The sequence below is a fragment of the Salmo salar genome, unplaced genomic scaffold (assembly GCF_905237065.1).
Source record: "Salmo salar unplaced genomic scaffold, Ssal_v3.1, whole genome shotgun sequence".
Classification (NCBI taxonomy): domain Eukaryota; kingdom Metazoa; phylum Chordata; class Actinopteri; order Salmoniformes; family Salmonidae; genus Salmo; species Salmo salar.
The window spans coordinates 1-25,000 of NW_025547083.1; the positions used below are offsets into that span (position 1 = coordinate 1).

Consider the following 25,000-nt stretch of genomic DNA (forward strand, 5'->3'; position numbering starts at 1 on the left):
GGATGCTAAAAAGATGACAGACAGACAAGGTTGTAAAAAGACGTCACAGGCTGGGATCAGACAGACAGACAGACAGACAGACAGACAGACAGACAGACAGACAGACAGACAGACAGACAGACAGACAGACAGACAGACAGACAGACAGACAGACAGACATAATGTCAGCTGGACTCAGCTGGTCACTTCCAATACACATCCCAGATAAGTGGAGTAGAGTGACGTTACCCCTAACCACTGATCTGAGGTCAGTTTTGTCTTTTATCCCCTGAAACACAGGTGTCAAACTCCAGTCCTCGAGGGCCTGCGGGTCATCGCTCCTCCCTTGCACTTGATTAATTAATTAATTAAGGTCACTGATTAGTTAGGAACTCCCCTCACTTTGTTGTCTCGGTCTTAATGGGCGTAATTGGACATGAATAGAAATGATATATCAAAAACCAGCAGCCTCATGGCTCGCCAGGATTTAAGTTTGACACCCTTGCCCTAATAGTTAAGGGCATGATTTGGGAAAGATACACTGATCCTAGATCTGTGCCTAAGGGGGACTGACTGACCTGGAACTGAGCGCTGATGCTGGGTGGTTTCTTCTTCTTGTGGAGGTGGAGGAGGGACTTGGTGATGCGGTCGTGCAGCGTCAGGTTGCTGAGGTACTTTAGGGACTTGACGTCAAGCAAGTGCTGCGGTAACAGAGAAGAACACACAGCCAGTATGAGTCAGCACTAGTACCATCACTAGAGGTTTAAACACAAGGTGGCTTAACAAGGTGGCTTAACAAGGTGGCTTAACAAGGTGGCTTAACAAGGTGGCTTAACAAGGTGGCTTACCTTTGGAAGACTGGGCTTTGATTTGTAGTTTTTGTTTCTCCTGGTAAAAGAGAGCAGATGGTTTTAGGGACAGAAGAATATCTACACTGCGTCTTCTCTACCAGGCCAAAATAGGTCTTAAAGAGGAGTGGTGTAGGAGGTTTGAGACAGAAACAGTCAGTCCTGACAGTAACTTAAGGAGTGGTGTAGGGGGTTTGAGACAGAAACAGTCAGTCCTGACAGTAACTTAAGGAGTGGTGTAGGAGGTTTGAGAGAGAAACAGTCAGTCCTGACAGTAACTTAAGGAGTGGTGTAGGAGGTTTGAGACAGAAACAGTCAGTCCTGACAGTAACTTAAGGAGTGGTGTAGGAGGTTTGAGAGAGAAACAGTCAGTCCTGACAGTAACTTAAGGAGTGGTGTAGGAGGTTTGAGACAGAAACAGTCAGTCCTGACAGTAACTTAAGGAGTGGTGTAGGAGGTTTGAGACAGAAACAGTCAGTCCTGACAGTAACTTAAGGTGTGGTGTAGGAGGTTTGAGACAGAAACAGTCAGTCCTGACAGTAACTTAAGGAGTGGTGTAGGAGGTTTGAGACAGAAACAGTCAGTTCTGACAGTAACTTAAGGAGTGGTGTAGGAGGTTTGAGACAGAAACAGTCAGTCCTGACAGTAACTTAAGGAGTGGTGTAGGAGGTTTGAGACAGAAACAGTCAGTTCTGACAGTAACTTAAGGAGTGGTGTAGGAGGTTTGAGACAGAAACAGTCAGTCCTGACAGTAACTTAAGGAGTGGTGTAGGAGGTTTGAGACAGAAACAGTCAGTCCTGACAGTAACTTAAGGTGTGGTGTAGGAGGTTTGAGACAGAAACAGTCAGTCCTGACAGTAACTTAAGGAGTGGTGTAGGAGGTTTGAGACAGAAACAGTCAGTTCTGACAGTAACTTAAGGAGTGGTGTAGGAGGTTTGAGACAGAAACAGTCAGTCCTGACAGTAACTTAAGGAGTGGTGTAGGAGATTTGAGACAGAAACAGTCCGTTCTGACAGTAACTTAAGGAGTGGTGTAGGAGGTTTGAGACAGAAACAGTCAGTCCTGACAGTAACTTAAGGAGTGGTGTAGGAGGTTTGAGAGAGAAACAGTCAGTCCTGACAGTAACTTAAGGAGTGGTGTAGGGGGTTTGAGACAGAAACAGTCAGTCCTGACAGTAACTTAAGGAGTGGTGTAGGAGGTTTGAGACAGAAACAGTCAGTTCTGACAGTAACTTAAGGAGTGGTGTAGGAGGTTTGAGACAGAAACAGTCAGTTCTGACAGTAACTTAAGGAGTGGTGTAGGAGGTTTGAGAGAGAAACAGTCAGTCCTGACAGTAACTTAAGGAGTGGTGTAGGAGGTTTGAGACAGAAACAGTCAGTCCTGACAGTAACTTAAGGAGTGGTGTAGGAGGTTTGAGACAGAAACAGTCAGTTCTGACAGTAACTTAAGGAGTGGTGTAGGAGGTTTGAGACAGAAACAGTCAGTCCTGACAGTAACTTAAGGAGTGGTGTAGGGGTTTGAGACAGAAACAGTCAGTCCTGACAGTAACTTAAGGAGTGGTGTAGGGGTTTGAGACAGAAACAGTCAGTCCTGACAGTAACTTAAGGAGTGGTGTAGGAGGTTTGAGACAGAAACAGTCAGTTCTGACAGTAACTTAAGGAGTGGTGTAGGAGGTTTGAGACAGAAACAGTCAGTCCTGACAGTAACTTAAGGAGTGGTGTAGGGGGTTTGAGACAGAAACAGTCAGTCCTGACAGTAACTTAAGGTGTGGTGTAGGAGGTTTGAGAGAGAAACAGTCAGTCCTGACAGTAACTTAAGGAGTGGTGTAGGAGGTTTGAGACAGAAACAGTCAGTCCTGACAGTAACTTAAGGAGTGGTGTAGGAGGTTTGAGAGAGAAACAGTCAGTTCTGACAGTAACTTAAGGAGTGGTGTAGGAGGTTTGAGACAGAAACAGTCAGTCCTGACAGTAACTTAAGGAGTGGTGTAGGAGGTTTGAGACAGAAACAGTCAGTCCTGACAGTAACTTAAGGAGTGGTGTAGGGGGTTTGAGACAGAAACAGTCAGTTCTGACAGTAACTTAAGGAGTGGTGTAGGGGGTTTGAGACAGAAACAGTCAGTCCTGACAGTAACTTAAGGAGTGGTGTAGGGGGTTTGAGACAGAAACAGTCAGTCCTGACAGTAACTTAAGGAGTGGTGTAGGAGGTTTGAGACAGAAACAGTCAGTCCTGACAGTAACTTAAGGAGTGGTGTAGGAGGTTTGAGACAGAAACAGTCAGTCCTGACAGTAACTTAAGGAGTGGTGTAGGAGGTTTGAGACAGAAACAGTCAGTCCTGACAGTAACTTAAGGAGTGGTGTAGGGGGTTTGAGACAGAAACAGTCAGTCCTGACAGTAACTTAAGGAGTGGTGTAGGAGGTTTGAGACAGAAACAGTCAGTCCTGACAGTAACTTAAGGAGTGGTGTAGGAGGTTTGAGACAGAAACAGTCAGTCCTGACAGTAACTTAAGGAGTGGTGTAGGAGGTTTGAGACAGAAACAGTCAGTTCTGACAGTAACTTAAGGAGTGGTGTAGGAGGTTTGAGACAGAAACAGTCAGTCCTGACAGTAACTTAAGGAGTGGTGTAGGGGTTTGAGACAGAAACAGTCAGTCCTGACAGTAACTTAAGGAGTGGTGTAGGAGGTTTGAGACAGAAACAGTCAGTCCTGACAGTAACTTAAGGAGTGGTGTAGGAGGTTTGAGAGAGAAACAGTCAGTCCTGACAGTAACTTAAGGAGTGGTGTAGGAGGTTTGAGACAGAAACAGTCAGTCCTGACAGTAACTTAAGGAGTGGTGTAGGAGGTTTGAGACAGAAACAGTCAGTCCTGACAGTAACTTAAGGAGTGGTGTAGGAGGTTTGAGACAGAAACAGTCAGTCCTGACAGTAACTTAAGGAGTGGTGTAGGAGGTTTGAGACAGAAACAGTCAGTCCTGACAGTAACTTAAGGAGTGGTGTAGGAGGTTTGAGACAGAAACAGTCAGTCCTGACAGTAACTTAAGGAGTGGTGTAGGAGGTTTGAGACAGAAACAGTCAGTCCTGACAGTAACTTAAGGTGTGGTGTAGGAGGTTTGAGACAGAAACAGTCAGTCCTGACAGTAACTTAAGGTGTGGTGTAGGAGGTTTGAGACAGAAACAGTCAGTCCTGACAGTAACTTAAGGTGTGGTGTAGGAGGTTTGAGAGAGAAACAGTCAGTCCTGACAGTAACTTAAGGTGTGGTGTAGGAGGTTTGAGAGAGAAACAGTCAGTCCTGACAGTAACTTAAGGAGTGGTGTAGGAGGTTTGAGACAGAAACAGTCAGTCCTGACAGTAACTTAAGGTGTGGTGTAGGAGGTTTGAGACAGAAACAGTCAGTTCTGACAGTAACTTAAGGAGTGGTGTAGGAGGTTTGAGAGAGAAACAGTCAGTCCTGACAGTAACTTAAGGAGTGGTGTAGGAGGTTTGAGACAGAAACAGTCAGTCCTGACAGTAACTTAAGGTGTGGTGTAGGAGGTTTGAGACAGAAACAGTCAGTTCTGACAGTAACTTAAGGAGTGGTGTAGGAGGTTTGAGACAGAAACAGTCAGTTCTGACAGTAACTTAAGGAGTGGTGTAGGAGGTTTGAGACAGAAACAGTCAGTTCTGACAGTAACTTAAGGAGTGGTGTAGGAGGTTTGAGACAGAAACAGTCAGTTCTGACAGTAACCTAAGGAGTGGTGTAGGAGGTTTGAGACAGAAACAGTCAGTTCTGACAGTAACTTAAGGAGTGGTGTAGGGGTTTGAGACAGAAACAGTCAGTTCTGACAGTAACTTAAGGAGTGGTGTAGGGGTTTGAGACAGAAACAGTCAGTTCTGACAGTAACTTAAGGAGTGGTGTAGGAGGTTTGAGACAGAAACAGTCAGTTCTGACAGTAACTTAAGGAGTGGTGTAGGGGTTTGAGACAGAAACAGTCAGTCCTGACAGTAACTTAAGGAGTGGTGTAGGAGGTTTGAGACAGAAACAGTCAGTCCTGACAGTAACTTAAGGGAGTGGTGTAGGAGGTTTGAGACAGAAACAGTCAGTCCTGACAGTAACTTAAGGAGTGGTGTAGGAGGTTTGAGACAGAAACAGTCAGTCCTGACAGTAACTTAAGGAGTGGTGTAGGAGGTTTGAGACAGAAACAGTCAGTCCTGACAGTAACTTAAGGTGTGGTGTAGGAGGTTTGAGAGAGAAACAGTCAGTCCTGACAGTAACTTAAGGAGTGGTGTAGGGGGTTTGAGACAGAAACAGTCAGTTCTGACAGTAACTTAAGGTGTGGTGTAGGAGGTTTGAGACAGAAACAGTCAGTCCTGACAGTAACTTAAGGAGTGGTGTAGGAGGTTTGAGACAGAAACAGTCAGTCCTGACAGTAACTTAAGGTGTGGTGTAGGAGGTTTGAGACAGAAACAGTCAGTCCTGACAGTAACTTAAGGAGTGGTGTAGGGGGTTTGAGACAGAAACAGTCAGTTCTGACAGTAACTTAAGGTGTGGTGTAGGAGGTTTGAGACAGAAACAGTCAGTCCTGACAGTAACTTAAGGAGTGGTGTAGGAGGTTTGAGACAGAAACAGTCAGTCCTGACAGTAACTTAAGGAGTGGTGTAGGAGGTTTGAGACAGAAACAGTCAGTCCTGACAGTAACTTAAGGAGTGGTGTAGGAGGTTTGAGAGAGAAACAGTCAGTCCTGACAGTAACTTAAGGAGTGGTGTAGGAGGTTTGAGACAGAAACAGTCAGTCCTGACAGTAACTTAAGGAGTGGTGTAGGAGGTTTGAGACAGAAACAGTCAGTCCTGACAGTAACTTAAGGAGTGGTGTAGGGGGTTTGAGACAGAAACAGTCAGTCCTGACAGTAACTTAAGGAGTGGTGTAGGGGGTTTGAGACAGAAACAGTCAGTCCTGACAGTAACTTAACCTGTTGGGTCTAGGGGGCAGCATTTGCACGTCTGGATAAAAAAAATGTACCCGATTTAATCTGGTTACTAATCCTACCCAGTAACTACAATATGCATATACTTATTATATATGGATAGAAAACACTCTAAAGTTTCCAAAACTGTTTGAATGGTGTCTGTGAGTATAACAGAACTCATTTGGCAGGCAAAACCCTGAGACATTTTCTGACAGGAAGTGGATACCTGATGTGTTGTATTGACTTTAAACCTATCCCATTGAAAAACACAGGGGTTTAGGAATATTTTGGCACTTCCTATTGCTTCCACTAGATGTCACCAGCCTTTACAAAGTGTTTTGAGTCTTGTGGAGGGAGATCTGACCGAACAAGAGCCATGGAACGATGATGGCCCATTAGACACCTTGCGCGCGAGTTGATGTTGGGTACCCTCGTTCCAATACGTTATAAAAGAGTATGCATTCGTCCACCTTGAATATTATTCATGTTCTGGTTAAAAAGGCCCTAATGATTTATGCTATACAACGTTTGACATGTTTGAACGAACGGAAATATATTTTTTCCCCTCGTTCATGACGAGAAGTCCGGCTGGCTTACATCATGTGCTAACGGACGGAGATTTTTGGACATAAATGATGAGCTTTTTTGAACAAAACTACATTCGTTATGGACCTGTGATACCTGGAAGTGACATCTGATGAAGAGAATCAAAGGTAATGGATTATTTACATAGTATTTTCGATTTTAGATCTCCCCAACATGACGTCTAGTCTGTATCGCAACGCCGTATTTTTATGGGCGCAGTGCTCAGATTATTGCAAAGTGTGATTTCCCAGTAAGGTTATTTTTAAATCTGGCAAGTTGATTGCGTTCAAAAGATGTAAATCTATAATTCTTTAAATGACAATATAATATTTTACCAATGTTTTCTAATTTTAATTATTTAATTTGTGACGCTGACTTGACTGCCGGTTATTGGAGGGAAACGATTTCCTCAACATCAATGCCATAGTAAAACGCTGTTTTTGGATATAAATATGAACTTGATAGAACTAAAAATGCATGCATTGTCTAACATAATGTCCTAGGAGTGTCATCTGATGGAGATTGTAAAAGGTTAGTGCATCATTTTAGCTGGTTTTATGGTTTTGGTGACCCTGTCTTTGACTTGACAAAACATTACACACAACTCTTGTAAATGTACTGTCCTAACATACTCTAAATTTATGCTTTCGCCGTAAAACCTTTTTGAAATCGTAAAACGTGGTTAGATTAAGGAGATGTTTATCTTTCAAATGGTGTAACATAGTTGTATTTTTTGAAAAATTTGAATTTTGACATTTATTTGGATTCAAATTTGCCGCTCTTGAAATGCACCTGCTGTTGATGGAGTGCACCACGGGTGGCACGCTAGCGTCCCACATAGCCCATAGAGGTTAAGGAGTGGTGTAGGGGGTTTGAGACAGAAACAGTCAGTCCTGACAGTAACTTAAGGAGTGGTGGTGGTGGGTGGGTGACTGGTGTTAAACTAAGATGTTGAGTCACTCACATGAGGATGCCGTGGGCTCTCTCCAGGAGCTTGCTGCTGGTGGAATTGACAAATATTCCTCCGTCCTCTTCTGTGTTGGACCCGCTGGATGACAGGCGGCCCTGCCGCCCACCACGCCCATTCCAGCCCACACCATCCCTGGTTAGGAAGTTTCAAATGATCCACAGTTAAAAATATGCCTTGAGAAAATAGAGATTTCATTTTAGCTGGACAACTTGGAAAGAGCTAGGAAAAAGCTTAAATAAGAAAATTATTGACCAACATTGACTGTATTTCATGTCCTGTAGACATATTAAGCACCACTACAAATGGGATATGCTATCCTAGACCTAGGTTCTGCAGTGTAAAGCCTCAGGCCTCAAGGTAAACCCTGGTCATCCTAGCCAAGCACCTGAACAAACAGCACGTTTTCCTATCAACACAGTGGCTCGGGTCGGTTAACGGTCAACCCCTAACACCAAAACCCCTAACACCAAACCCCTTAAGCCCTGAGGGGAGGAGTCAGGAGAGAGAAAGACACTCCTGAGTAACCACTGGTAGAATACTGCATCAGGACTGGGGAGGAGAAGGAGATCCATCATGGATTCCACCCAGCAAGCCATCAGGGCTGGAGAGAAGGATATCCATCATGGATTCCACCCGGCAAGCCATCAGGGCTGGAGAGAAGGAGATCCATCATGGATTCCACCCGGCAAGCCATCAGGGCTGGAGAGAAGGAGATCCATCATGGATTCCACCCAGCAAGCCATCAGGGCTGGAGAGTAGAAGGACATCCATCATGGATTCCACTCAGTAATCCATCCCAGCAGCCAGGGAGGAGAAGGCCATCCATCATGGATTCCACCCAGTAATCCATCCCAGCAGCCAGGGAGGAGAAGGCCATCCATCATGGCAGTAATGTCATGCTATGGGGTTAATTAGGGGGTATGGGGCTCTAGGGGGCAGTAATGTCATGCTATGGGGTTAATTAGGGGTATGGGGGCAGTAATGTCATGCTATGGGGTTAATTAGGGGGTATGGGGCTCTAGGAGGCAGTAATGTCATGCTATGGGGTTAATTAGGGGTATGGGGCTCTAGGGGGCAGTAATGTCATGCTATGGGGTTAATTAGGGGGTATGTGGCTCTAGGGGGCAGTAATGTCATGCTATGGGGTTAATTAGGGGTATGGGGCTCTAGGAGGCAGTAATTGCATGCTATGGGGTTAATTAGGGAGTAGGGGGCTCTAGGGGCAGTAATGTCATGCGTTGGGGTTAATTAGGGGTATGGGGGCAGTAATGTCATGCGTTGGGGTTAATTAGGAGGTATGTAGCTCTAAGGGGCAGTAATGTCATGCTATGGGGTTAATTAGGGGGTATGGGGCTCTAGGGGGCAGTAATGTCATGCTATGGGGTTAATTAGGGAGTAGGGGGCTCTAGGGGCAGTAATGTCATGCGTTGGGGTTAATTAGGGGGTATGTGGCTCTTGCGGGCAGTAATGTCATGCTATGGGGTTAATTAGGGGTATGGGGCTCTAGGGGGCAGTAATGTCATGCTATGGGGTTAATTAGGGGTATGGGGGGCAGTAATGTCATGCTATGGGGTTAATTAGGGGTATGGGGCTCTAGGAGGCAGTAATGTCATGCTATGGGGTTAATTAGGGGGTATGTAGCTCTACGAGGCAGTAATGTCATGCTATGGGGTTAATTAGGGGTATGTGGCTCTAGGGGCAGTAATGTCATGCTATGGGGTTAATTAGGGGGTATGTGGCTCTAGGGGCAGTAATGTCATGCTATGGGGTTAATTAGGGGTATGTGGCTCTAGGGGGCAGTAATGTCATGCTATGGGGTTAATTAGGGGTATGGGGCTCTAGGGGGCAGTAATGTCATGCTATGGGGTTAATTAGGGGTATGTGGCTCTAGGGGCAGTAATGTCATGCTATGGGGTTAATTAGGGGTATGGGGCTCTAGGGGGGCAGTAATGTCATGCTATGGGGTTAATTAGGGGGTATGGGGCTCTAGGAGGCAGTAATTGCATGCTATGGGGTTAATTAGGGAGTAGGGGGCTCTAGGGGGCAGTAATGTCATGCGTTGGGGTTAATTAGGGGGTATGGGGGGCAGTAATGTCATGCGTTGGGGTTAATTAGGAGGTATGTAGCTCTAAGGGGCAGTAATGTCATGCTATGGGGTTAATTAGGGGGTATGGGGCTCTAGGGGGCAGTAATGTCATGCTATGGGGTTAATTAGGGGGTATGTAGCTCTAGGGGGCAGTAATGTCATGCTATGGGGTTAATTAGGGGTATGGGGCTCTAGGGGGCAGTAATATCATGCTATGGGGTTAATTAGGGGTATGGGGCTCTAGGGGGCAGTAATGTCATGCTATGGGGTTAATTGGGGGGTATGGGGCTCTAGGGGCAGTGGAAGGCGTTATGTGAGTCAGTGCACAATCCTTATTCATTATTTTAAAGCTGTGTCAGACTTTTCTCCAACCCATTGCTGAACAACCCTCTTCTGTACTAGGGAGCGTCATTATTAAACAACCCTCCTCTTCTGTACTGGGGAGCGTCATTATTAAACAACCCTCTTCTGTACTGGGGAGAGTCATTATTAAACAACCCTCTTCTGTACTAGGGAGCGTCATTATTAAACAACCCTCCTCTTCTGTACTGGGGAGCGTCATTATTAAACAACCCTCCTCTTCTGTACTGGGGAGCGTCATTATTAAACAACCCTCCTCTTCTGTACTGGGGAGCGTCATTATTAAACAACCCTCCTCTTCGATACTGGGGAGCGTCATTATTAAACAACCCTCTTCTGTACTGGGGAGCGTCATTATTAAACAACCCTCCTCTTCTGTACTGGGGAGCGTCATTATTAAACAACCCTCCTCTTCTGTACTGGGGAGCGTCATTATTAAACAACCCTCCTCTTCTGTACTGGGGAGCGTCATTATTAAACAACCCTCCTCTTCTGTACTGGGGAGCGTCATTATTAAACAACCCTCCTCTTCTGTACTGGGGAGCGTCATTATTAAACAACCCTCCTCTTCTGTACTGGGGAGCGTCATTATTAAACAACCATCCTCTTCTGTACTGGGGAGCGTCATTATTAAACAACCCTCTTCTGTACTGGGGAGCGTCATTATTAAACAACCCTCCTCTTCTGTATTGGGGAGCGTCATTATTAAACAACCCTCTTCTGTACTGGGGAGCGTCATTATTAAACAACCCTCTTCTGTACTGGGGAGCGTCATTATTAAACAACCCTCCTCTTCTGTACTGGGGAGCGTCATTATTAAACAACCCTCCTCTTCTGTACTGGGGAGCGTCATTATTAACCTCTCTAGGGTAGGGGGCAGTATTTGCACGGCCGGATAAAAAACGTACCCGATTTAATCTGGTTATTACTACTGCCCAGAAACTAGAATATGCATATAATTGTTTGATTTGGATAGAAAACACCCTAAAGTTTCTAAAACTGTTTGAATGGTGTCTGTGAGTATAACAGAACTCATATGGCAGGCAAAAACCTGAAGATTCCAAACAGGAAGTGCCCTCTCTGACCATTTCTTGGCCTTCTACACTCTCTTTATTGAAAACTGAGGATCTCTGCTGTAACGTGACACTTCCTACGGCTCCCATAGGCTCTCAGAAGGCGGCAGAACGTTGAATGATGACTTTGCAGGCCATGGCTGAAAAACAGTAGCGCATTTGGATAGTGGTCGATCTGAGAACAATGAGACGGGGGCGCGCGTGCACGTGAAGAGTCCATTTTAGATTTTCAGTCTTTGAACGAAAACAGGGTTTCCCGGTCGGAATATTATCGCTTTTTTACGAGAAAAATCGCATAAAAATTGATTTTAAACAGCGGTTGACATGCTTCGAAGTACGGTAATGGAATATTTATACATTTTTTGTCACGATACGCGCCGGGCGCGTCACCCTTCGTTACCCTTCGGATAGTGTCTTGAATGCACGAACAAAACAGAGGATATTTGAACATAACCATGGATTATTTTGAACCAAACCAACATTTGTTATTGAAGTAGAAGTCCTGGGAGTGCATTCTGACGAAGAACAGCAAAGGTAATAACATTTTTCTTATAGTAAATCTGAGTTTGGTGAGTGCCAAACTTGGTGGGTGTCAAAATAGCTAGCCCGTGATGGCGAGCTATCTACTCAGAATATTGCAAAAATGTACTTTTGCCGAAAAGCTATTTTAAAATCGGACATAGCGATTGCATAAAGGAGTTCTGTATCTATAATTCTTAAAATAATTGTTATGTTTTTTGTGAACGTTTATCGTGAGTAATTTAGTAAATTCACCGGAAGTTTGCGGTGGGTATGCTAGTTCTGAACGTCACATGCTAATGTAAAAAGCTGGTTTTTGATATAAATATGAACTTGATTGAACAAAACATGCATGTATTGTATAACATAATGTCCTAGGTGTGTCATCTGATGAAGATCATCAAAAGGTTAGTGCTGCATTTAGCTGTGGTTTGGGTTTATGTGACATTATATGCTAGCTTGAAAAATGGGTGTCTGATTATTTCTGGCTGGGTACTCTGCTGACATAATCTAATGTTTTGCTTTCGTTGTAAAGCCTTTTGAAATCGGACAGTGGGGTTAGATTAATGAGAGTCTTGTCTTTAAAATGGTGTAAAATAGTCATATGTTTGAGAAATTGAAGTAATAGCATTTCTAAGGTATTTGAATATCGCGCCACGGGATTCCACTGGCTGTTGAGTAGGTGGGACGATTTCGTCCCACATACCCTAGAGAGGTTAAACAACCCTCCTCTTCTGTACTGGGGAGCGTCATTATTAAACAACCCTCCTCTTCTGTACTGGGGAGCGTCATTATTAAACAACCCTCCTCTTCTGTACTGGGGAGCGTCATTATTAAACAACCCTCCTCTTCTGTACTGGGGAGCGTCATTATTAAACAACCCTCCTCTTCTGTACTGGGGAGCGTCATTATTAAACAACCCTCCTCTTCGGTACTGGGGAGCGTCATTATTAAACAACCCTCCTCTTCTGTACTGGGAGCGTCATTATTAAACAACCCTCCTCTTCTGTACTAGGGAGCGTCATTATTAAACAACCCTCCTCTTCTGTACTGGGGAGCGTCATTATTAAACAACCCTCCTCTTCTGTACTGGGGAGCGTCATTATTAAACAACCCTCCTCTTCTGTACTGGGGAGCGTCATTATTAAACAACCCTCCTCTTCTGTACTGGGGAGCGTCATTATTAAACAACCCTCCTCTTCTGTACTGGGGAGCGTCATTATTAAACAACCCTCCTCTTCTGTACTGGGGAGCGTCATTATTAAACAACCCTCCTCTTCTGTACTGGGGAGCGTCATTGCCCTGGACACTCTGGAGTGTAGATAATCTCTGGAGTGTGTTCAGCAATGACGCTCCTTAGCACAGAATCATCTACATTTGACATTTTAGTAATTTAGCAAACACTCTTATCCAGAGCGACTTACAGGAGTAATTATGGTTAAGTGCCTTGCTCAAGGGCATATCTACAGATTTTTCACCTAGTCAGCTCGGGGATTCAAACCAGCAATTTTTGGTTACTGGTCCAATGCTGTTAACCGCTAGGCGACAACATATCTCAGCATACACTGTACAGTACACAGGTGGTCTTACCGTGGAGATTTCTCGTTGAGCGTGTTGCTGCCCTGCAGGTCTGACAGCGGTGTTCGTAGACTCTTCCTGACCACACCTGAGCCGGGAGAGACAGGGAAGGAGGAGAACACAACAAGGTGAGAGGACACGCAAAGATGGACCAGGCCAAACCCAGACCAATGTTAGACCCCAGGACAGTACCAATTCTAACTCAGTGGACAGAACTGGGCTGTTTCTGGTTGTAATGATGTCATAATGACAGTTCCATGTATCCAAATGTCTGATTTAAATCGGGTTATATGGTGCTAAAAATAATGGAGGTTAACAGTGAGTTTGTCTGCTGTTAGCGTGGTTGTGAGAATTATGGAAGTCTGGAAGATCCATTTTGGAAGCGTTACTCAGTTTAGTTTGGACTAATGATTAACAAGGGTTTTAGTTCACTGTATGGACACTGTTAAAGACAGTTATTGGAAACATGCCTTTTATAATTGGGAAGGTCCAACACTAAGAACCACAATTCTAACTCCCCAGAAACCAAATATTTATATAAACCCATGACTCATGAATCATCCTGATATTCCAAGAAACATCTCTTTTCTCGGAAGATGGTATTCTATGAAGAATTTGATGATGATATACATGAAGATCGAGAGGAGAATCTATAACTTTGTGGTCAAATATCCAAATATGCAAAATATAATTGAGCTGAATTTTTGCATTTAAAAAGAACAATGGGTGCTTCTGGATCATGTTTAAAGGAACCATTGTAGCGCTGAAGCACCTATTTGAGTGAGATATTGTTGGCCTCCAATTGGAGAAAACAAACCGGTTTTGTCAGGAAAGCATTTTTCAATAACTGTGACGGTTGTGTTTTTGGCAGCTGTGAGGTTTCCCTCAATCTGATTGGCTTATGACAGCTGGCAGAGGAGATGATGTAATCCATACACCAACATTCCGTCGTGAAACCTCTGCCAATCACACACAGTGAGAGAAAACAGAGCATCTAGAAAGCATCCCATCACTGAGAAAGTGATTTGAAGTGAACTACATTCTAGCAACTAATTTCAGACTGGTTCAAGGCTGTATGCTATATGGTGTTCAGTATCATCAGTAAGTTCTGCTATATCCGGCGCTGTTGAAGGGTAACAAGAGAAGAAAAAAACAGTTGGCTACAAGCTCTTAAAAACTGTGCTTGGTGTGGACTTGGCGTTGAAAAACCTTGTGTGTTTTTCTAGAACACTTGAAGATGGATATTATTGGTTTGTGTGTGAATAGGTTAGTTAGATTTACATGAGGGCGAGATGGAGGGACGGGTGGAAACCCCTCCAAACCAACCCCCATCCCTTACATGGAAACCATACCCGTCCAGATCGTCCCCTAGACCCTACCTGTGGGCACTTCAAGTAGATCTGAGATGATTGGAATATGGTAATAGGATAAGCATAAACAAACAATATGGTAATAGCACAACCATGCCCTCTGATAGGCTAGATGTTCTCTATATTTCAGTTGTGGGGGGGTGCAGACTAGTGACATGGTGGACCAGTGAGATGAGCCCTGATCTACGCCCCCCTGCCCCTGAGCAGGTACCAGGTCAGGGTAACAGGCCAGGGCCACCAGGGCAACATGGTGACAACACTGCATGTGTCTGTGATGGTGGTGGTGATGGTGGAGACTAGTGGTGTTACTGTGTCTTACCCCAGACCACAGCGTGGATTAAACAGGAGGTTAGAGTGCCTGTCACCATGCTAACAGGACCGTTCAGTGCTGGGTCGCCCCACAATCACAGAGTTAGTGAGAAGGTGGAAGGGGGGACTAGCATAGGCTCATACTAGATCACATGCAAGACTGGCTGTTAAGACACATACAGGTGCATGCAGAGATTGGGGGAGGGGGAGAGGAGACCAACAAGCATCTAATTTAATGGAAGGATGAATAGAAACATTATAGGTTCACCTACTAAATATCTAGACCGTACAGGTAGATGGCAAATGCTGTGGAACTAAACTACTGATTTTAATGAAGAGTAAACAAGAGATCTTGGGGTCTTAAATTAGTTCCCCCTCACAAAAATGATATCTAAAGAACGCTATAATTCAACTGGTCTGATGCTGTTGGTCTACTTCACCCCTACGGTTACCCCTCACAGTTGCATGAAAGTGAGGAGAGAGAGGTATTGTGGGAAATGCAGTCTTACTGTACTTCTCCTCTTTGCACCTCTGCAGGATCTCTAAACTTCTCTGATGCACAGGGTGATGCAGAAAGCTAAAACTATCCACACTGCACAAAACTGCACAGGGAGCAGCGGCATCATGCCCTTGGGAAGCAAAAAAAAAGAGAAGGAAACAAAAAGAAAGAAAAAAAGAAAGAGAAAAGACAGATTAGACAGCAGGAAGAATGAAGAGCAGCAGACTAGGAGAGATACCTGCCAGACGTTCAGGAGACAGGATATACACCCCATTCAAACTGCAGTTGGGGGAGGAGGTGGGATGCGTTGTGGTTCTAGGAGGGTGAGTTTGACGGTGACAGAGTTAACCTGCAGGCTATTTCCCCTCCTTCACAAGCCGTCAGCTTTAGGAGATCATGATGTCATCAGTGATCCATTTTAAAATTCAAAACTCCATGTCCCCTTTGACAGTGTTACATTTACATTTGGCGTGAGCACATCTCTGAATGAGTAATCAAGAATTTGAACATTGAGTCAGGTTTTTGACACACATTTCCGCCAATTGGTATGGGGCCCCAGCAGTTGGTATTGACGCTCACACATAAGGAAATGAATCAATGTCTTTACTGCTTTGTCAGCATGGAAGTTACACTATGTCAAAGTGTATTTAAGAATCAAAAAGGCTATAGTTGGTTATCTAGGAGTGTACAGTTCATATGGCTGAATCAGAATGTCAATGTGTCTATGTTCAGTGCAGGCAGACAAGAGGTAGCAGACTAAAGGGTTGACGGACAGAAGGCACCACTGTAGACTAAAGGGTTGAGGGACAGAAGGCACCACTGTCGACTAAAGGATTGAGGGACAGAAGGCACCACTGTAGACTAAAGGGTTGAGGGACAGAAGGCACCACTGTCGACTAAAGGCTTGAGGGACAGAAGGCACCGCTGAAGACTAAAGGGTTGAGGGACAGAAGGCACCGCTGTAGACTAAAGGATTGACGGACAGAAGGCACCGCTGTAGACTAAAGGGTTGACGGACAGAAGGCACCGCTGTAGACTAAAGGGTTGAGGGACAGAAGGCACCGCTGTAGACTAAAGGGTTGAGGGACAGAAGGCACCGCTGTAGACTAAAGGGTTGAGGGACAGAAGGCACCGCTGTAGACTAAAGGGTTGAGGGACAGAAGGCACCGCTGTAGACTAAAGGGTTGACGGACAGAAGGCACCGCTGTAGACTAAAGGGTTGACGGACAGAAGGCACCGCTGTAGACTAAAGGGTTGACGGACAGAAGGCACCGCTGTAGACTAAAGGGTTGACGGACAGAAGGCACCGCTGTAGACTAAAGGGTTGACGGACAGAAGGCACCGCTGTAGACTAAAGGGTTGAGGGACAGAAGGCACCGCTGTAGACTAAAGGGTTGAGGGACAGAAGGCACCGCTGTAGACTAAAGGGTTGAGGGACAGAAGGCACCGCTGTAGACTAAAGGGTTGAGGGACAGAAGGCACCGCTGTAGACTAAAGGGTTGAGGGACAGAAGGCACCGCTGTAGACTAAAGGGTTGAGGGACAGAAGGCACCGCTGTAGACTAAAGGGTTGACGGACAGAAGACAGTCATATAGAGCAGAAGCTAACAGAGCTAGCTATTGAATGCAGGACAGTACTACCAGCACTAGGCACACGCACTACACTATACAAACAGAGGAGGGTATAGGACACAGCCTGTGCCCTGGCTGCACTGCGGTCTCTGGCGCACACACACACCTCATAATTTACAGCTACATAACTTCTGTATGCCTTATGACTGGTGTACTTGAATTAAAGGGGCATTTTAAAATGTTTCAACTTCATCATCTACAGCACCATGTGTGAAAATGATGCGTTTCTATGTTTTTGTAGTAAATAATATAGAATATATTTTTTTCTCCAATGACATCATTGGTGTGCATCATGATTTTAACCAATTTTAAGTAAGCATTGCGTTCTAAGTGCTTACTAATTGTCTACTAAGGCTTGATTAAAAATAACAAACCAATTAGTAGGCAATGCCTACTCATAATTGGTTAAAATCTGATGATGCACAGCAATGATGATGTCATTGGAAACACTCATCTCCCTCAAAAAACATTTCTTTAAGAGGAGGGGAAACATGCAATTTTCACATATGTTGATGTTTGGGTAGTGCTGGAGAGGATGAATATGAAGTAAAAAATATATAAATGTCCCTTTAAAAGGAGCCTAACGGGGGAAAAAGGACCCAGGAGCCTAACGGGGGAAAAGGACCCAGGAGCCTAACGGGGGAAAAAGGACCCAGGAGCCTAACGGGGAAAAAGGACCCAGGAGCCTAACGGGGAAAAAGGACCCAGGAGCCTAACGGGGGAAAAAGGACCCAGGAGCCTAACGGGGGAAAAAGGACCCAGGAGCCTAACGGGGGAAAAAGGACCCAGGAGCCTAACGGGGGAAAAAGGACCCAGGAGCCTAACGGGGAAAAGGACCCAGGAGCCTAACGGGGAAAAAGGACCCAGGAGCCTAACGGGGGAAAAAGGACCCAGGAGCCTAACGGGGGAAAAATGACCCAGGAGCCTAACGGGGAAAAATGACCCAGGAGCCTAACGGGGGAAAAAGGACCCAGGAGCCTAACGGGGAAAAAGGACCCAGGAGCCTAACGGGGAAAAAGGACCCAGGAGCCTAACGGGGAAAAAGGACCCAGGAGCCTAACGGGGAAAAGGACCCAGGAGCCTAACGGGGAAAAGGACTCAGTGTGCAGCACACTCACCAGTCTTCCTGTGTACGTGTCTCTTCCCAGACTCCCTGAAGGCCACCATGGCTCTGAAAAAAGGCTCTGAGGACGGCCCAGCGGAAGGTGGCTGGGGGTCAATGCCCATCAGGCCACAGATGAAGGCGTTTTTGCTGCTCTTCAGTAGGGCCACGATGTCAGGACGCATATGGTCTGTATTCTTCTCCCGGAAGTCCTGTGTGGGGATACATGAATGTGATAGAGAGACAGAGATAAAAAAAGGAGTGTGCGTGAGAGTGAGAACAAGGGAGAGAGTGTACGTGTGAGAGAGAGGAGAGAGAGACAGATAAAAAAGAATGTGCGTGAGAGTGAAAGAGAGGGAGAACAAGGGAGAGAGTGTACGTGTGAGAGAGAGGAGAGAGAGAGAGACAGATAAAAAAGAGTGCGTGAGAGCGAGAGAAAGAGAGAGGGAGAACAAGGGAGAGAGTGCACGTGTGAGAGAGAGGAGAGAGAGACAGATAAAAAAAGAGAGTGCACGTGTGAGAGAGAGGAGAGAGAGAGACAGATAAAAAAGAGAGTGCGTGAGAGCGAGAGAAAGAGAACAAGGGAGAGAGTGCACGTGTGAGAGAGAGGAGAGAGAGAGACAGATAAAAAAAGAGAGTGCACGTGTGAGAGAGAGGAGAGAGAGAGAGACAGATAAAAAAGAGTGCGTGAGAGCGAGAGAAAGAGAGAGGGAGAACAAGGGAGCGAGTGCACGTGTGAGAGAGGAGAGAGGGAGACAGATAAAAAAGAGAGTGCGTGAGAGCGAGAGAAAGAGAGAGGGAGAACAAGGGAGAGAGTGTACGTGGGAGAGAGAGAAGAGTGTGCGTGTGAGAGAAAGAGCGAGAGAGAGAAAGAAGAGCTAAGCATTGCACTCAGTTCACCCTCAGTTTAACGTACACATAAGCTCAGCTTAGCTTCAATACATCTTTCAGCTTTTAATTTCCTCTCTAGTGAGACTTTCATTGGAACAGGTAGGCAGCTTCTTGTATGGTATGGCAGAACTCCTGAGGTTTCCAAAACCATGTCACTAAAGAAGCCGTGTCATAGAGGATGGACTCAGTTTGAACTGGATTGCAACACCACTAATTAAAACCTTTCTTAATGCTCCTCTCCGCAGGGTAATTATATTGATTGATGCCTCATATATTGCCAATGTGGTTCCAACCAAGCTATGAAAAATTACTTGGACTCCGTTCTATCCAAACACAACAATAGTAAATCCCATGGAAATGAACAGGTTGAATGAGTGCAAGAGAGAATGAAGCGTTTGTTGTTCGCAGGAGACGACATAGAAACAAGTTTAGTGAAACACGACTGCCCAGACATGCACAATGTGGGACATATTACTGGTTGCCAAGTCTGAGGTCTGGGTTATAGGACTCTGCAGCAGGGAACTGGGCCAAGAGAGTGATTAACAAATCATCCTGTACAGGTATGTGTAAGTCGTCACAGCCCATTACTGTGTGTGTGTGTGTGTGTGTGTGTGTGCCTGTCAGCTACAGCATACTGTATGACCAAATGCATGAAACATCTTGCCTGACTAGAACTACAACCCCCCCAATAAAAGAAACTACCAGTGAGATATGAGGTGACCCCTATAACCTTAACACCACCGTGCTAACCTGAACCATGCTGGCTCGATGTTCTCTTTTCACATGGTCCTTTCCAGGAGTATTCCTGCCAGAGTAAACAGTAGTTTGTCCTACAGACATTTCCATTCCACTCTATGGAATGATTTAAGCTAGGACGCTATGACACACATGAAGCTCTTGTTGACTCAGACAGTCAGACACTGACCTTGACCCCGTATTTGACCTTGCCGGCGTAGTGACGGATGATGAAGGCGGGCTCCATGACTGCAGGGAACTCAATGTAGCCATTGCCCTCATGCTGCCGCTTGAACTTGTCCAGCAGAGTCTGGTTAGAGGCCTGGGGGAAGCTGGGACAAGGATGGCAGGGGGGGTTGGTGTCATCATAATGCATACACGAGCAGAAACACAGAGACACGAGCAGAAACACGAGCAGAAACACAGAGACACGAGCAGAAACACGAGCAGAAACACAGAGACACGAGCAGAAACACAGAGACACGAGCAGAAACACGAGCAGAAACACAGAGACACGAGCAGAAACACGAGCAGAAACACAGAGACACGAGCAGAAACACGAGCAGAAACACAGAGACACGAGCAGAAACACAGAGACACGAGCAGAAACACGAGCAGAAACACAGAGACACGAGCAGAAACACAGAGACACGAGCAGAAACACAGAGACACGAGCAGAAACACGAGCAGAAACACAGAGACACGAGCAGAAACACAGAGACACGAGCAGAAACACGAGCAGAAACACAGAGACACGAGCAGAAACACAGAGACACGAGCAGAAACACAGAGACACGAGCAGAAACACAGAGACACGAGCAGAAACACAGAGACACGAGCAGAAACACGAGCAGAAACACAGAGACACGAGCAGAAACACGAGCAGAAACACAGAGACACGAGCAGAAACACGAGCAGAAACACAGAGACACGAGCAGAAACACAGAGACACGAGCAGGAAACACGAGCAGAAACACAGAGACACGAGCAGAAACACAGAGACACGAGCAGAAACACAGAGACACGAGCAGAAACACAGAGACACGAGCAGAAACACAGAGACACGAGCAGAAACACAGAGACACGAGCAGAAACACAGAGACACGAGCAGAAACACAGAGACACGAGCAGAAACACAGAGACACGAGCAGAAACACAGAGACACGAGCAGAAACACAGAGACACGAGCAGAACACGAGCAGAAACACAGAGACACGAGCAGAAACACAGAGACACGAGCAGAAACACAGAGACACGAGCAGAAACACGAGCAGAAACACAGAGACACGAGCAGAAACACAGAGACAAAGGGAACACGAGCAGAAACACAGAGACACGAGCAGAAACACAGAGACACGAGCAGAAACACAGAGACACGAGCAGAAACACAGAGACACGAGCAGAAACACAGAGACACGAGCAGAAACACAGAGACACGAGCAGAAACACAGAGACACGAGCAGAAACACGAGCAGAAACACAGAGACACGAGCAGAAACACGAGCAGAAACACAGAGACACGAGCAGAAACACAGAGACACGAGCAGAAACACGAGCAGAAACACAGAGACACGAGCAGAAACACGAGCAGAAACACAGAGACACGAGCAGAAACACAGAGACACGAGCAGAAACACGAGCAGAAACACGAGCAGAAACACAGAGACACGAGCAGAAACACAGAGACACGAGGCAGAAACACGAGCAGAAACACAGAGACACGAGCAGAAACACAGAGACACGAGCAGAAACACAGAGACACGAGCAGAAACACGAGCAGAAACACAGAGACACGAGCAGAAACACAGAGACACGAGCGGAAACACGAGCAGAAACACAGAGACACGAGCAGAAACACAGAGACACGGAGCAGAAACACAGAGACACGAGCAGAAACACAGAGACACGAGCAGAAACACAGAGACACGAGCAGAAACACGAGCAGAAACACAGAGACACGAGCAGAAACACAGAGACACGAGCAGAAACACAGAGACACGAGCAGAAACACGAGCAGAAACACAGAGACACGAGCAGAAACACAGAGACACGAGCGGAAACACGAGCAGAAACACAGAGACACGAGCAGAAACACAGAGACACGAGCAGAAACACAGAGACACGAGCAGAAACACAGAGACACGAGCAGAAACACAGAGACACGAGCAGAAACACAGAGACACGAGCAGAAACACGAGCAGAAACACAGAGACACGAGCAGAAACACAGAGACACGAGCAGAAACACAGAGACACGAGCAGAAACACGAGCAGAAACGCGAGCAGAAACACAGAGACACGAGCAGAAACACAGAGACACGAGCAGAAACACAGAGACACGAGCAGAAACACAGAGACACGAGCAGAAACACGAGCAGAAACACAGAGACACGAGCAGAAACACAGAGACACGAGCAGAAACACGAGCAGAAACGCGAGCAGAAACACAGAGACACGAGCAGAAACACAGAGACACGAGCAGAAACACGAGCAGAAACACAGAGACACGCGCAGAAACACAGAGACACGAGCAGAAACACGAGCAGAAACACAGAGACACGAGCAGAAACACAGAGACACGAGCAGAAACACAGAGACACAAGCAGAAACACAGAGACACGAGCAGAAACACGAGCAGAAACACAGAGACACGAGCAGAAACACAGAGACACGAGCAGAAACACAGAGACACGAGCAGAAACACAGAGACACGAGCAGAAACACGAGCAGAAACACAGAGACACGAGCAGAAACACAGAGACACGAGCAGAAACACGAGCAGAAACACAGAGACACGAGCGGAAACACAGAGACACGAGCAGAAACACAGAGACACGAGCAGAAACACAGAGACACGAGCAGAAACACGAGCAGAAACACAGAGACACGAGCGGAAACACAGAGACACGAGCGGAAACACAGAGACACGAGCAGAAACACAGAGACACGAGCAGAAACACAGAGACACGAGCAGAGACACAGAGACACGAGCAGAAACACAGAGACACGAGCAGAAACACAGAGACACGAGCAGAAACACGAGCAGAGACACAGAGACACGAGCAGAAACACAGAGACACGAGCAGAAACACAGAAACACGAGCAGAAACACAGAGACACGAGCGGAAACACAGAGACACGAGCGGAAACACAGAGACACGAGCAGAAACACAGAGACACGAGCAGAAACACAGAGACACGAGCAGAAACACAGAGACACGAGCAGAAACACGAGCAGAAACATAGAGACACGAGCGGAAACACAGAGACACGAGCGGAAACACAGAGACACGAGCGGAAACACAGAGACACGAGCGGAAACACAGAGACACGAGCAGAAACACAGAGACACGAGCAGAAACACAGAGACACGAGCAGAAACACAGAGACACGAGCAGAAACACAGAGACACGAGCAGAAACACGAGCAGAAACACGAGCAGAAACACAGAGACACGAGCAGAAACACGAGCAGAAACACGAGCAGAAACACAGAGACACGAGCAGAAACACAGAGACACGAGCAGAAACACGAGCAGAAACACAGAGACACGAGCAGAAACACAGAGACACGAGCAGAAACACGAGCAGAAACACAGAGACACGAGCAGAAACACAGAGACACGAGCAGAAACACAGAGACACGAGCAGAAACACAGAGACACGAGCAGAAACACGAGCAGAAACACAGAGACACGAGCAGAAACACGAGCAGAAACACAGAGACACGAGCAGAAACACGAGCAGAAACACAGAGACACGAGCAGAAACACAGAGACACGAGCAGAAACACAGAGACACGAGCAGAGACACAGAGACACGAGCAGAAACACAGAGACACGAGCAGAAACACGAGCAGAAACACAGAGACACGAGCGGAAACACAGAGACACGAGCAGAAACACAGAGACACGAGCAGAAACACAGAGACACGAGCGGAAACACAGAGACACGAGCGGAAACACAGAGACACGAGCAGAAACACAGAGACACGAGCAGAAACACAGAGACACGAGCAGAAACACAGAGACACGAGCAGAAACACGAGCAGAAACACAGAGACACGAGCGGAAACACAGAGACACGAGCGGAAACACAGAGACACGAGCAGAAACACAGAGACACGAGCAGAAACACAGAGACACGAGCAGAAACACGAGCAGAAACACAGAGACACGAGCAGAAACACAGAGACACGAGCGGAAACACAGAGACACGAGCGGAAACACAGAGACACGAGCGGAAACACAGAGACACGAGCGGAAACACAGAGACACGAGCGGAAACACAGAGACACGAGCGGAAACACAGAGACACGAGCAGAAACACAGAGACACGAGCGGAAACACAGAGACACGAGCGGAAACACAGAGACACGAGCAGAAACACAGAGACACGAGCGGAAACAGAGACACGAGCGGAAACACAGAGACACGAGCGGAAACACAGAGACACGAGCAGAAACACAGAGACACGAGCAGAAACACAGAGACACGAGCAGAAACACAGAGACACGAGCAGAAACACAGAGACACGAGCAGAAACACAGAGACACGAGCAGAAACACAGAGACACGAGCAGAAACACAGAGACACGAGCGGAAACACAGAGACACGAGCGGAAACACAGAGACACGAGCGGAAACACAGAGACACGAGCAGAAACACAGAGACACGAGCAGAAACACAGAGACACGAGCAGAAACACAGAGACACGAGCAGAAACACAGAGACACGAGCAGAAACACAGAGACACGAGCAGAAACACAGAGACACGAGCGGAAACACAGAGACACGAGCGGAAACACAGAGCAGAAACACAGAGACACGAGCAGAAACACAGAGACACGAGCAGAAACACAGAGACACGAGCAGAAACACAGAGACACGAGCAGAAACACAGAGACACGAGCAGAAACACAGAGACAGAGACAGACAGACACCTATTCATTCCGCTCTCCTCTTCTGGTCCCTACTGAATAATGATTCTGATTATACAGGAGCACAAAGACTTATGGGTGGTTCCAACTTCCACAACATCCATAGAATGTAGTCACCCATGAACACTGACGTAAGGTCAGTTTTATATTTCCTTCGATAATGGCTAAGGCAAGGATTAATGGAGGGTGAACTGATCCTAGATTTACACCTAAGAGTCAAACTCTCCCCATAGAGAGAAGGTGGTTGGCCAGAGGAGGATGATAAACTCCTGCTTTTTCTCATGCCTTTAGAGACGCTGCACAGCAGTCCCCTGCCAGAAGTGTTCACAGTAAACCAACAGCTTACAGGAAGAGGACAGGAAGAGTGGGACAGGGGGAGGCTAAGGGGAACTTGAGCTATGAAAAAAACTGAGCGCCATGGACTCGATTTCCAGCTATTTCAAGTGGGAGGAATTCAGTGCGTCTGGACCAGATCAAGAAGAAGCAGACCATTTAGTTACAGCACATGAAGAGGGAATTACCAGGATGTTGTATTGAAACAAAAACGTCAAATTTCAGCCATGCTTATGCATTCATTAAAACATGCTT

The 25,000-nt window shown here is 46.3% G+C and overlaps 1 pseudogene; it reads right to left on the minus strand.

Annotated features, from left to right (window-relative positions):
• Positions 1-266: 266 nt before the first annotated feature.
• LOC106594357 (unconventional myosin-IXAa-like) overlaps positions 267-25,000 on the minus strand; it is a 40,658-nt pseudogene continuing 15,924 nt past the window's right edge.